The sequence below is a fragment of the Hemicordylus capensis genome, chromosome 3 (assembly GCF_027244095.1).
Source record: "Hemicordylus capensis ecotype Gifberg chromosome 3, rHemCap1.1.pri, whole genome shotgun sequence".
Taxonomy (NCBI): domain Eukaryota; kingdom Metazoa; phylum Chordata; class Lepidosauria; order Squamata; family Cordylidae; genus Hemicordylus; species Hemicordylus capensis.
The window spans coordinates 129451059-129464792 of NC_069659.1; the positions used below are offsets into that span (position 1 = coordinate 129451059).

Here is a 13734-nt window from a genome sequence, read left to right on the forward strand (position 1 = left end):
ATCTGAAAAACCTCATTTTCTATTGACATAGAAACGTTATTGTAGTAGTCATGTATATGAATGGATTTGATTCTTCTCTGTGAAAGGAGCTTTAATGTAGATACTATTTTTAGAATGTTTCATTAGCTTCTCTTCAGGCAAATTACAACTCTACAGTAATACACAAGAACATTGTTTCTATGGAAATTGTTAATGCTACCTTTATGGATAAATGTATGGAAGGGCAAAAATATTGCAAATTCATTTTTAATCCTGTAATTAATGAATATATCTGTGAGAGTATGTGTATAATTTGTGAAATGATGTTTAAATGCCAAGCAAGCAAGTGATGATGGCTCATGGTGTTTCTTTATCACTCCATAAACTTTTTACCTGCACCTTACTGAAATAGGAAAACAAGAATAAATAATAATCATACTAGTCTGGCTAGTTTTACAAAATCCGTAATAAAAGCATGTGCAGTAACAATAGAAAGTTTAGAGATGGTGTCAATATCTTCCCCACTCAAAATCCAGCCCAGATTTTGGGATTGTGGTTAGAGAGGAATTGTTTCTGCAAAAGAACCACCAGACTCAACCAGATGCTGATGAACCCCCCAGGTGTGTGGGGTTGCTAATTTAAATGGGCAGTTGCCTTCATTTAAGGACACCAGATGTTTAGGTGCAAGTGTTTATTGAAGTAATGGTAGCACAAATTGGAATTGGTCAAGTAGACTGGAGGATTATAGGTGGAAATTGGTTGTTAAAAATAAGGAATGGGTGTTGAAAACAGAATTCCAGCTGTGGATTTCACATTTGCCCACTATGCAGTCTTGAATGGCTTGGGCAGGGGTGGGTAAACTTGGTCTTCCAACTGTTGTTGAATTACAACCCCCATCATTCCCTGCCACAATTTATTGTAGTTCAATAACTTGGCTGGAGGGCCGTTTGCCCACCCCTGGCTTGCAGTCTTCATCTCTTGATGGTTCCTCCTTTTCTGTGTTAAGTGATCATCCTAAAACTAATAGTGCCCCAAAAAGAATGATTGAAGGCATACATTTACTTTATTTAAGAACATAGGCATTCTCAATTGCTGTTCTACAGTAGGAGAAACCTAGCTAGAAGAGGAAGCAAAGGAGAGGAGTGTTTCAAGACACACTGCCCCAGGAAGGCAGAGGCTGGGAAATAGGCAATAAAGCAACGCCAAGCCATAAGGTAGCCACATGGATGGCTTACAGGATCCAGGAGGAAGGACATCTCTCTCCAAAGGCATGTCAGTCTGAAAGAACCCCAGATCATTCTTAAAGGACTCACAGCTGATGTTGTACAGGACATTTCATTTTGCCAAGGGCTGATGAAGAGATGAGTCCTTCCTGACCAGATCTAGAAGAGTTGCTTCAGAGCTTACCTCAAGGATCTAACCTAGGACTCTATCTACTGAAGTCCCATCCCATCACTGGCATATTTTCTCTTTTGGACAATCAAATTCATGAGTGAACTGGATTCGCTTTCTATAGATGCTCTTCCATTTTCTTCATTTCTTCATGTCCTTTTCATCTAGCTTTCCTTTATTCATTTCTAGCTAGAAAGCATCGCCTCTTGTTCTGTAATAAAAGTGTTTCAGTGACAATCCACCGAATACCATTCTTTTCCATTCTGAATGCACACACTATGCCACAGTATCACCCTTCTCTTGTTCTGTTTGAAGTGATTCCACATGCAGTGAATTCAACAAATAAAGGTCTATTAGCATGAACAAGGAGTGAGAGAGAAAGGTAATTAATTAACTCTTAACTCTATCAACAAAGATGTATGAAAATAGTACAGATACAAGCAAAAGTTTTAGGCTTGAACCCAGAAATGAGTTTCAGGTGCTTTTAGCTCTTACCTCAAAGAAAAGGCAAACATTATGAGTGCCTGAATTTTTCTTCAGGTTGGCTTGCATTTCTTTTCTGGCTTTCAGTAGCCCTTTGAAAAAATAACTTCTTAGGGGCCACTGGACCTTTTCTTCCTTCTCCTTGTAATGAGCACATCAGAGAGAAAAGATCAGATCTCCCTCTTTTGCTCTTACCAGGGTTGCAGGACTGCTGCTTGTGCTGCTATCCTGGGTGGGCACATTTTATTGAAAGGGAATTGGAAAGCTTTTTGAGGATTGGGAGGCCGGATGGGTGGATGATTTCCAAACACTGGACTGGCTTACAAAATAAACGGAGCTATTTGTGATTTTAAAAAAAAAAAAAAACACCACAGTTTGGCCTGTTTTTCAAGTCAATCTGATGTGTGCACACATGGCTTGGAGGTGGGGGAGAAGCTTGCCAATTTCTAGTAAATAGCCCTTGAGCTATACACAAGGGTAACAAGTGCAAATGAAAATTAGCCTTGACATATTGGACAAACAAAAGAAAATAAGTGATTAGAAAGAGCAAGACAAAATATGTCTTGAATATATGGTGATACATTTAGGAGGAATGCAAATACTAATAAAAAAGACCATGCTTCTGGTGTGTGAGCATCTTGAATAATTCACATACTAGGTACAAAACACTGGCAAGCTACTGCTGGAAAACTTGATTGCTTAGCTGCTCGTGCTGCATAATTGGCCCACATTCTTATTTGTTTGATGTTGATGGGATATTATCATAAAAGCCAAACGTTCCACTATTTTGCCAAAAGCTTTTAAAAATCTGGCATGTTCGCTACAAATTAGAGATACTCTATCACATTTTCTCTTGTTATTTTTAGAACAGAGTTTACTTCTAATTTAATGAAAGTGTGTTGGGGTACTTTTTATAGTTTGCAAGTCTAGGCCCATAAATAAAAAGGCTGAGTAATGTTATCGTAATCACTCACACAGTTTTTAATAGTATTAAAACTTGAAGGCTCAAGGTGGTCCTACATCATACTTTATATATTATAAACTGAGTACAGCTGCCCAGACTTGGCAAAAGAGATACATGCACAAAATCAGGCTTCCACCTACAGTAGATGCAGTTCACACATGCAACAGGCTGTTGCCTGGGGAAACAGAACTGCAAGCAACATTCAGAGGAACATCTCATTATGTTCTTGAACTCCTCCCCCCGCCCCCCGATTTGGTGACTGGACTTCTTCATCTTCTTGGCATGTAGGTCCACTTCTTTTTTGGTGCTCATTTATGGACATGCTGCCAAAAGGTGCTGTGCACCCTGGCTAAGGTGGTCACCTGTTGTGGGGAAGCAAAGAGTTGAGACTTGGCACCCTTGGCACCCTATAAACTATATAAAATGTTAGAACTCTGCCACTGTATTTGGATATGTGGCATTATTATTATTATTATTATTATTATTATTATTATTATTATTTCAATTTCTATACCGCCCTTCAAAAATGGCTCAGGGCAGTTTACACAGAGATTTTTCGATTTTTGATTTTTTAACTTTTATAATAAGAGCACAACACTATATAGAAAAAAATATGTACCACTGAGTGAGAAGGGGTCCCTGGAAATATTATGAAAATGTATTTGGATCAAAAGGAGCCTGGAGACGCTATGCCCTTGTGAGAACAATACATGGAAAGTCACTGAGGAAGACTACGGGTCGAAACGCATCTGACTTTATAAGGATCTATAAGGACTCAAACTCACTTGGAATCACAAGACTTCATGATCTAGTCAACATATGTCCGAGGACTTCTATGATATTTGAATTAATTATCTAACCAGCATATGTATGAGGATTTTTATATATATTATGGCTTTTTAAAAGTTTTAAGCAATTTTATGCAGCATTATTAACCTTTATTATTAAAATATCCATTTACATTCTTATCTTTTCTAGTTATATATTATTAACCTAGGACCATATTGCAGTTCTTCCTGATCTTTTGTATTGCTTTCGAAAGTACGTTCTTAACCAGATGTGGGTTGAGAGATCCACTGGGGAATTGAGAGATCCACTGGGGATCACATGGAATCATTTCCAGCTGATGAATCAGGAAGGTTGCTTGTTGATTTAGTTAGCAGTTATGCTGTGGAATGGTGATGTGTATGCTTGGACAGTACACAGCCTGAGCATACACTCAGAGTCAGGCACCTAGAGTGCCCAACTCCTGGGGGAATCAGGCACCTAGAGTGCCCAACTCCTGGGGGAATCCCCCAATGCACTGCACTCATCATGTGGTGCATTGTGGGATTCGTGGAGGCCGGGACAAGTCCCAGCCTTCAGTGATCCATGCTGCATGGAGCAGCGCAGATTGTGTGAGTGCTCGACATCATGCCCATGAGAACATGAAGGATCGTCTGGGGGGGAGGTAGGTAGAACCCTTCCTCTCCCCTCCCCTGCTGCCCTCCCTACCCCAGCAGGGATTGTGTGAATAGCCTTAAGATCTTACATATGTGACCCACATGTCTTGTTGCTGTAACAATGCAACTGAATATATTCAGAGTTTTGATCTGTGAATGGAAGAGCTTCCACTAACGGATGAGCAAAAGCCCCATGGAGCAAAAACTTTGGATACAACCCTGTGTCTGACATGTTCATATGAGAGGTGCAAAAGTATGTTGGTTGTTGCAGCCAATCAGATTAATTAACAATAAGGGGAAAGTCTGAAAACTGTAGTTCTATTCATACATCATGTTGTCCCTGCGTTTAGATGTAAACATGGGTACAGGTCCCTCAAATGAATGTATAGATACAAATCAACATGTGAATAACTATACAATAGGGTTGCATGTTTTGATTTTTCCCCCTGTTTTTCTTTTTGGCCCAAATCCAAAACACCCCCATTTTGTTCTTTGTTCGAAATCAGCCAATCCGAAACACCCCAATTTTTTACTTTGTTCGAAATCCAAATCAGAAACATTTTGGATTTTAAAAAATGGCCAGGGGGCAAAACTGGTGGGTGAGGGTGGTAGTGCCCAGTGGGTGGAAGCTACCACCCCAATTTCAGAGGAATTAGGCAAAGGGCTGATTTTTGGTGAATTTTAAGTTTAAGATTTTCCCATAGGGAATAATGGAGGTTTCAGCAAAAGTACAGATTCACGTTGGGGGGAAAGGGGTGGCCCAGAGCAGAGGTGGGTGGGTGGTAGTGCCCAGTGGGGGCAAGGAAGCTGCCAGAATTATTTCAAAGGTATTGGGCAGAGGACTGATTTTTAAAGATTTAATGGAGTTTACTCATCTTTAAGGTTCTTCACCTTAGGGAATGATGGAGGTTTCACCAGCCCCATAACTGCACCTGGGGGGCACCGGGGTGGCCCAGAGTGAGTGGTGATGTAGAGCACATAGGGTGCCAACCACCCCCATGGGTTGCTAACCCATGGGGTACTGTGTTCTGTTGTTTCTGAGATGTTTTGAGTGTAGATTTTAGCATATGAGAGTGGATTCATGGCTTCTCATTGAAAATCTCATTTGCTACCAGAGAATCTAGACTCGGAACACCTCAGAAACAACAGACTCGTGAGGGTGGTTGGCACCATATGTGCACTACATCACCACTTGCTCTAGGCCACCCTGGTGCCCCCTAAGTGGAGTTATATGGAGTTAAACTTCAACAAATCACAAATAATCAGACCTTTGCCCAATTCCTTTGGAATCTGGGTTGTGGCAGCCTGGCAGGCAACCATTGGGGCACTACCACCCAACCCACTCTTCTGCTCCTGAATCCATTCCCAGGCTGGCATGCAGTAGCCATGGTAGGCTGGGCTCAGGCTGGTAACAAGGTAGGCATAGTCAATGGCATGGAATCATGGCAACTTGAGGCATGCATTGCTGCAAAATAGTTCTCTCTCTTTTTAGTGAGGCAGAAAGGCAGAACGGTGACTACTAACTTGCTGAATGAATTGAAAACGCCTCCTTGAACTCCCCCCGCCACCCTTGCCCCTTCCCCTGGCCAATGTGGAGTCAGTAGAGTGGCAAGAGGCAAAAGAGCCAATGGGGAGCAAGGAGGGAATCGTCAGCGGGTCAGCCCATGCTTTAGGTCACCGATCGGAAGGCTGGAAGGGCGGGAAATTCAAAGATATCTCAAAAACAAAATGGAGACTGACTCAGAGATCGCCACAAAATGGAGGTCTGAAACAACAAAACGTTTTGTATCTGAAACAGGGACATTTTGTTTTGTATACAAAACTTGTGGATCTGGAAAAGGGGTGTTTTGTTTTGTCTACAAAACACCCGAAATGGGCTGTTTTGGGTACAATACGTTTTGTATCTGAAACATTTTGCACATCCCTACTATACAACGCAATGACAAGGGCATTAGGGCAGTGACATGATGCCCATTATTTCCAGTGGGTGTCATGTTGTTCAACCGCATTTACGCAACTTTTCAACAGAGCAGAGCCGCCCTGGTGTACAACAACATTGACGGTGTTTACACCGCCAGAGCAGTGCAGGTGGTGCTCCAATCCGCATTACATTGTCTGGTATGTAAGCCAGTGATTATTACTGTGATAATCATCTGAAGTGCTGGAACGCAAATGCTGCCCACATAGACATTGGTATAGACAATCTGTTTTTAATATGATGGTGACCACATGGTCCTCTGCATTGGTGGGGTTATTTTTATACACCCAGCATCATGATTAAACTAGGTCTCAGGCTCAGAAAACTATAAATCTCCCCACAAGAAAAGATGGTTTATTGCTGAGTCAGAGAAAGACTTTGCTCAACCATCTTATGGTACCACAGGCCTTTGTTAGGAAACCTCACACAAACCTCTGTGGGGATTTTGAGGCTTTATGCTAGAAGTGGACCTGTACCTATGAATATAATTCATCTTCCCCTTGTGCAATGTTCTACTGTCAGCCTCAGTGATAAGTAGCCCAGAGGTTTAGCCAAAGCAGGAATCACTCACCACTCAGAACCTGAGCCTGTCAACTGCAATTGGTGCCAAGGGTGATGAGCCAAATGGGAGAACTGAGAACAGAATATACTACAGTTCCTTCCAAGAACAAAGATTTTGAACTGAAAGCAGGCAGTAGAGCAAATTTGCCCTGGAAAAGGGGAGAACTTTGCGGTGAAAATCTTTAGTTAGATGTTGGGTTTTATGCAGTGTAATGACCATTTATTCTGACAAATCAAAGGCTTGATGCCGCATTTTTTAAAAAATTTTTTTAAAAGGCTTGATGCAGTATTTTTTTTTTAATGCAAATACTTTCAGCAGTACTGGAAGACATTTTGTACTGGAAGTAAAAGATAAAAATGAGCCCCCTGATTTTCAGAGACCCCGCCTGCTCTGCTACTCCTGTGCTACAGACTGAACACCAAGCCAGACTGCGCCCTCAAATTGCAACGATCCCTAGTTCCTGCAACCTGACCCCCTCCACAACCTACATTGATGTTAGCAGGAACTATTGCTTGCCAATGCTTGCTGATACAGAAGAAACCAAGAGGGGGAGAGACAGACAGAAATAGAGTATGAACATGCTTTCTTCTGCATTGTGCCTGGTTTGGGCACTCATTCTGTGTCACTGTATATCTTGCCCCATTCTCCTTTTATTGAACTCCCTCTCCCACCTGAACACTGAAGTCCTTTGCTAAATGTATTGGTGCATATGCATTCATGTTGTACACTCAGTCCTTTGCAAAATCTATCTGTCTGCACAGACTTACTTATGTTGTACCTATGAGTTTAATGTATGTGCTAGAGTCCTAGATGTTGGGTTTATAGGAGTGTATAATTGATTGAGTGTATATTTGATGGAGGGTATATAGATTCAAATGTATTAAGCACTTGGCCTCTTGGATTGCAGGACTCCACTCTGCGTGGATCCCTGTGAGCTGGGAAAGCCGAGGACAAAGGGCAATTGACAGACTTCTGTTGCTGTGGGATCTGTGAGGTTGTAAACTCTGCCACATTTGAAGGCAAATGCTTGGCAAACTATCTGGCCATGAATAAAATGCTCTCTCAGACATGTGCTTGTGTGACTACAGCCAATGTGACTATGAGATGTACTCAAAAGATATTGGACAAGAGGGGTGTGCCCTTCTGATCCACACTCTAGATCACAACAGCAATATTGAGGATATGTTTATCTCTAAACTATTACTCCAACTGCGCTCCTGCTTAACACAATCCGGTTTTAAAAGATGCAACTGCATCTGCTGGGAATTTTTTTGAAAAGCCCTATTGGGTCAGCTACTTTCAGAAGCAGGGACAGCTATTGAGACTGTCCACTGCTGTCTTGTGAACAGGCAATTAGGGGAAACAAGCATTACTATGAGTTTGGACTAAGTATTGTCTGTCTTATAAATCTTGCCTAGGGCAAAAATGTATAAGAAGAGGGGGATATGTTGGGGGCACACAAGTCCATTCCCTTTTGTTGGGGGCACATGTACCCCAACATTAGACCCAGAGATACCAACCCAGAAGTATGTGGAATTCAGGCCTGTGTCTGGTTCCATTTTATTAAGACAGGAATTAATGCCTGAACTCAGGGTGAACTGACACCCAGACCTCATGAACTGTTCTGTGAAGGAAGAGGCGATCCAGCATTGTATTGTGAAATGGGTACTCAAAGAAGCACAAAAGCCAGGCCAGAACAATCCAAATGTTAAAATCTAACTCACTATCAGATAATGTCTGTGGAAGAGGCCAGAGGCTGATCTCCCCTTTCCTGTTGCAAGAAGTCCATGTTAATCCTTGTCAATGATTGCTCTGCTATACTTAATTGCTCTCTATAGAAATTCAACATAGGTAAATGCACACAAAGAAAACACCTATAGACTTTTATTCTTACTTTACTAACACCTTAACACCTCATGGAATCAGGCTGGCAAATCTGGGACAAGAGAAGGGGCCCATTTGCAACTCAGAGATGCAGATTTGCTTTGGGCAATGCCCTCCTCCCCTTCTAAGCTTACAGTTTACAGAAGATGGGATTCAGATCTCTCTAGACTGCCTGAATAATTAAAAGACGATATCCAGAAGGTAACAGCAAGTTGTCACCTTTTGGGACACAGGAAGGATGAGGATATTTGGAATAGACTCTATGAGAGATCAAAGGAAAATACAACTGTAAAGAATGAGGCTTACTGGACAGAGAGCTAGCAATCTTGTGCCTACAAGCAAGATCTGCTCATGAGTAATCCAAGGATTTGCTGCCCAAGCCGCGGGGCTAGAGGCAGGAACTCTTTCCATGGGAGAAGGGACTGTTTGTGACTTCTGCTGCGAAGTGAGAAGTCAAGACTCCTCAGCCATGATAGTCCCTAGCAATCTTGCCTAACAAGCATACTTGCTCAAGAGCCATCCCAGAGTTTGCTACTAAGCCACAGGGCAACAAGCAGGAACTCTGTCTATGGACAGGAACTCTATGACTTCTGCTGCGCAGTGAGAAGTCAAGACTTCCCCAACCATGGTGCTCTGACTCTCTGCCTTGCTCTGAGCAAACTGCATGCTTGATCTAAAAGCTCCTGTCTCCAGACAAAAGCTTCTCTCCTTCAGCTGAAAGCTCCACCGTTCTCAAGCCTCTGATCCTGGTAATATGCCTCCCCACAAGCCTTGGATCCCTCCATCCTTCCTCCCTTCTCCTTTCCCCCCTTTCCCTCTACTAACTCCTGATCTTCCCAACCCATGCCAGTCCTCAACCTTCCTCCCCCCCCCATTTTCCGTCTATATCTGAATTATATTTAATACACACACATATGTTAGTTAGGAACACTGGGTTAATATTGTTGCTGGTTAGAGTTGAAATATTGTTAGCAATACTGATAGAATGTTCTGCTTTCTGCTCAGTTAGATTGATGTTGTTATTCTTTTATACTCAATAAAGCCCATTGAATCTTTAGGATTGGTTTGATCTCCTTTCTTCCTTGCGCCCAGATCCTACATGGTCACAATTTAAAAGAACTGGTCACTTGGTGACACTGATGAGACAGGCCTAGTTTTTGTATGCTAGCTAATGAGCATATTTAGTATATAAATCAGGCCTGGCCCACAACACTGTCACCTCTCAGCAAAACACAGAAATGGAAGTTGGAGGTAGGAAAATTGTATCTCCTCTGGAATCTGAGACTAAGGCAACTACTTGATGTTAGTTACTTATAAAACAGCAAGTTACTAATGTAAAAAGGCCAACTCTTAATGTGAGTGTGACTTGCTTCACATGCTTAGCATTAAATTCTAGGGTAACAATCCAGTGCATAGGTTTATGCATTTGATTCATCTCAAATTCAAATCAGTGGGGCTTATGTGTGCAATTCTGTACTGGATTGTGATTGTGCTGAATAGTTGGCTCTATATCAATAAAATCATAAAGCTGCACATATGTGCAGCTAAGTGGGTTACCCATGGGACAAGATCAGCATAGGTTCAAGTACCTGGTCCTATGGATAGTAAAGTCACAAAAACTGATATCTGATAAGAGGGCAAAGATTTCAGAATATGACATTTTCATGGAGATGAAAAGGCAATAATGTCGTCATTACCTTTTATTCAGAAAATAATATGGAATAATGCACAGCTGATTCTTTGGAAGGAGACGTATACTGATTCACTGTATTTTCTTCGTGCATTTATGCGCTGTGCCATACAAGATGTTTACTTTTGAAAGTTGCTTGTAAAATCAGCCCTCATCTTCCCCTCACTCATTATGTATAATATATCTATTATTCTTTTGCACATACTTAATGGAATGTGAGCACATGACAGAAGGTAGACAATACAGTATTTTGAAAGATCATGGACTTTTATTAATTTTTTGAAAATAAGATACAATATAGATGTTAAATTGTACAGTATCTTCTCTTTTGACATTGGGTAGCATCCAGACTTGCTCTAGTATAAATCTTGTTACACTAGCACAGAAGTTCCCAACAGAGGGTACTCAGAGCCTTTCTTCCTCCTGACACTGCAGTTGTACTACTTGTTCCCCATCTGACGATTGCTGACTTGAAGCTGTTACGACCTCAGTTATGTGTCTGCTGCAGAAGGGGAGGAAGGAGGGTGAAGACCCCCTTTTCTGCTCCTGATTGGCTTAGTGTACACTTTCCCTCAGCCTGACTGACAGGTTTCAAAACATTAGCACTGAGTACTCCCACTGCCCAAATACAATTGTTTCATTAATTTCAATAGGACTGCTTATGAGTAATTTAGTGTAGATCTGAGCCAGTGACTGTAGTAGCCTGTCTACTTAACTGTAATACTTAAAGTTGTGTTTATAAGACAGGCTACTCCAGTCACTGGATTACTCATAAGAGGTCTTACTGAATTAACAGGACAAGTTTACTTGTCCCATTAATTTCAGTGAGAGTACTCATAAGTAACTTTGTTTGTATGTAAGCCAATGATTGGAATAGCCTGTCTTATAACTGTAACATTTAAGTTACACACACACACACACACACACACACACACACACACACACACACGTGTGCCTGATCTGAACAAAAACTTTATAAAATAAGAAAGACCAGAAATGCAATATACAAACATGCAATGTATTAATATTCATAATATTATAATATATGAATTTTAATAGGCAAAAGTTCACTGAATAATCATCCAAACGAAGCATTAATATAGAGTCCAATAATCATATTAATACATACACACTGCATAATTGCTGACTTAAATAAGCTCTCTTCAGGGTTTAAAAATGTAGTCATACTCTCTGGTTATTTTGTAGCTCCTTTGTTTTAAAAGTTTGCAAGATAAATCAAACACTTTTTGACACATGCTCACTTTTGGTATGGTTTTGCCTTATGCTGTGTTGTCTATGTTGGGTCCTGGGTAGGAAGGAGGGGGGAAAGGCTAAAAAACTAAAATAAGCAGCAATCACAGATAAAGAAAATTGCTGTATTATTAATAGTCTTAATCCTTTCTCTAAGTAAACCTCTCTGAGAACTTTTTTTTCATTGAAAAATGGTTTGTAAATATTCTTAATAATAATAAGCTGGCATGATGAGGAAAATGACTCAAAGTAGACCCACTTAAGTTAGGACAAGACCGGCATTGACTCACGTCATTTCCCTCATTGTGTCAGCCATTATTTATTTACTACTTTTAAACAAAAGTTCCCAAAGCAGCTTACATAACAAAATAAAATTGTTCTCCCCATTTAAATGGGTTCCCAATTTATACATACACACACACACACACACACTCATAAGCAGTCAGCGCTGGGAGTGACACTATATTGGATTGAACAGATAAAGTTACTCTCCCCTCTGCTAAATGTAAGAGAGCCACCATTGATTTACCAAAAACTGTCTCCCTGCCCAGTTAGTAGCAGTAGCTGCAATCCAGGGAACTTCCCACCCAGACCTTGAAGGGATATAGTAAGGTGGTTGCCTCAGGTCTGGGTATGAGAAGGGGTGCAGGGGGCAGCAAGCTCAGGCCCTCTGCCACCAAGCACCAATCCCTGGGCCTCCCTTCAACCTGATGTCACCATGCTTCCTCACCTCATTGCTGTGTGCTGCTCACTTATCTCTGCTCACTGCTGAGGTGTGCCTCTTCTTTCCCTTCCACACACACACATCCCTGCATAAGCTAGAACACCCTCCCACCACTGCCTAGTTTGGTAACATAGTCTGAGAGTGCTCATGTTGTTATGGACGGTCTATAACATATCTGAACCAGAGGTACCAACTCAGAAGTATGTGAAATATAGGCCTGTGTCTGATTTCATTTTATATTAAGAAATGAATTAACTCCTGAACTCAAGGTGAACTGGCATACTAGATCTCAAACTGCTCTGTGGAGCAGGAGGCAATCTAGCATTGTATTGTAAAATAGGTGCTCAAGAAAACACAAAAGCTAGGCCTGGGCTACTCATATGCTAAAATGCAACTGACTACCAGAGGTCTGTGAAAGAGGCCAGAGGCTGAGTTCCTCTCCTGTTACAAGAGATCCATGCTAAATCCTGGCCAACGATTAACTCAATTGCTCTCTATAGAGATTCAACATAGGTAGATGCATACAGAGATCCACCTGTAGACTTTAATTCTTACCTCACTGTGCGCTAGCCAAATGTCTCACACATGTATAATTACACACTATATAGAGGTACACAAGAAATAATGTAATGGCTGTCTCTCACCAATAGAACTAAATTTCCTCACTAACTCCTGACTTTTAACACCTTTTGGGGTCAGACTGGCGAGATGCAATTTGCAGCTCTGAGATGCAGATTTGTCTTTGACAATGTCCCCCCTCCCTTCTGAGCTCACCGTTTACAGAAGATGAGATTGAGATCCCTCTGGACTGGCCAATATCCTGAATAATTTAAAAAAGACATTGTCCAGAAGGTAGCAGCGAGTTGTCACCTTTTGGGGGGACCCAGGAAAAGATGAGATTTGAATAGATTCTATTCAAAGATCAAAGGAAAATACACTAAAGAGTGAGGCCACTAGACAGAGAGTCAGCAGACTTATGCGTACGGGCAATCTTGCTCACAGCAATGCCAGAGTTTGCTGCCAAGCCGTGGGGCTAAGCAGGAACTCTGCCCATGGACAGGAACTGTCTCCTACAAGCAGTTCTGTGCCTATGGGCAATCTGCTCACACACCTTCCCAGAGTTTGCTGCTAAACCGCGAGGCAACAAGCAGGAACTCTGCCCATGGACAGAGGCTGTCTGTGACTTCTACTGCGCAGTGAGAAGGTCAAGACTCCCCAGCCATGGTGCTCTGGCTCTCAGCCATGATCTGAAGCAACTGCAAAAGCTCCTGTCTCCAGCCAAGCGCCTCACTCCTTCAGCTGAAGAGATTCACCGCTCTCAAGTCTCTGGTCCTGGGTAAATATGCTGCTCCTACAAGCCTGGAATCCCCTCATCCCTCTCCCTT

At 41.7% G+C, this 13734-nt stretch overlaps 1 long non-coding RNA gene across 11 annotated transcripts in view; it reads left to right on the forward strand.

Moving 5' to 3' along the window:
• LOC128348764 (uncharacterized) overlaps positions 1-13734 on the forward strand; it is a 210995-nt gene that overhangs the window by 54072 nt on the left and 143189 nt on the right. For 9 of the 11 annotated variants that reach the window (XR_008318306.1, XR_008318305.1, XR_008318310.1 and 6 more), the window contains one exon: positions 1083-1608. The exons of 1 other annotated variant lie outside the window; for it this stretch is intronic. This is a non-coding gene — a long non-coding RNA (uncharacterized LOC128348764). Of the gene's footprint in view, positions 1-1051; positions 1609-13734 lie in introns of those variants that run through there. One more of the 11 variants, XR_008318301.1, reaches the window with a different exon arrangement.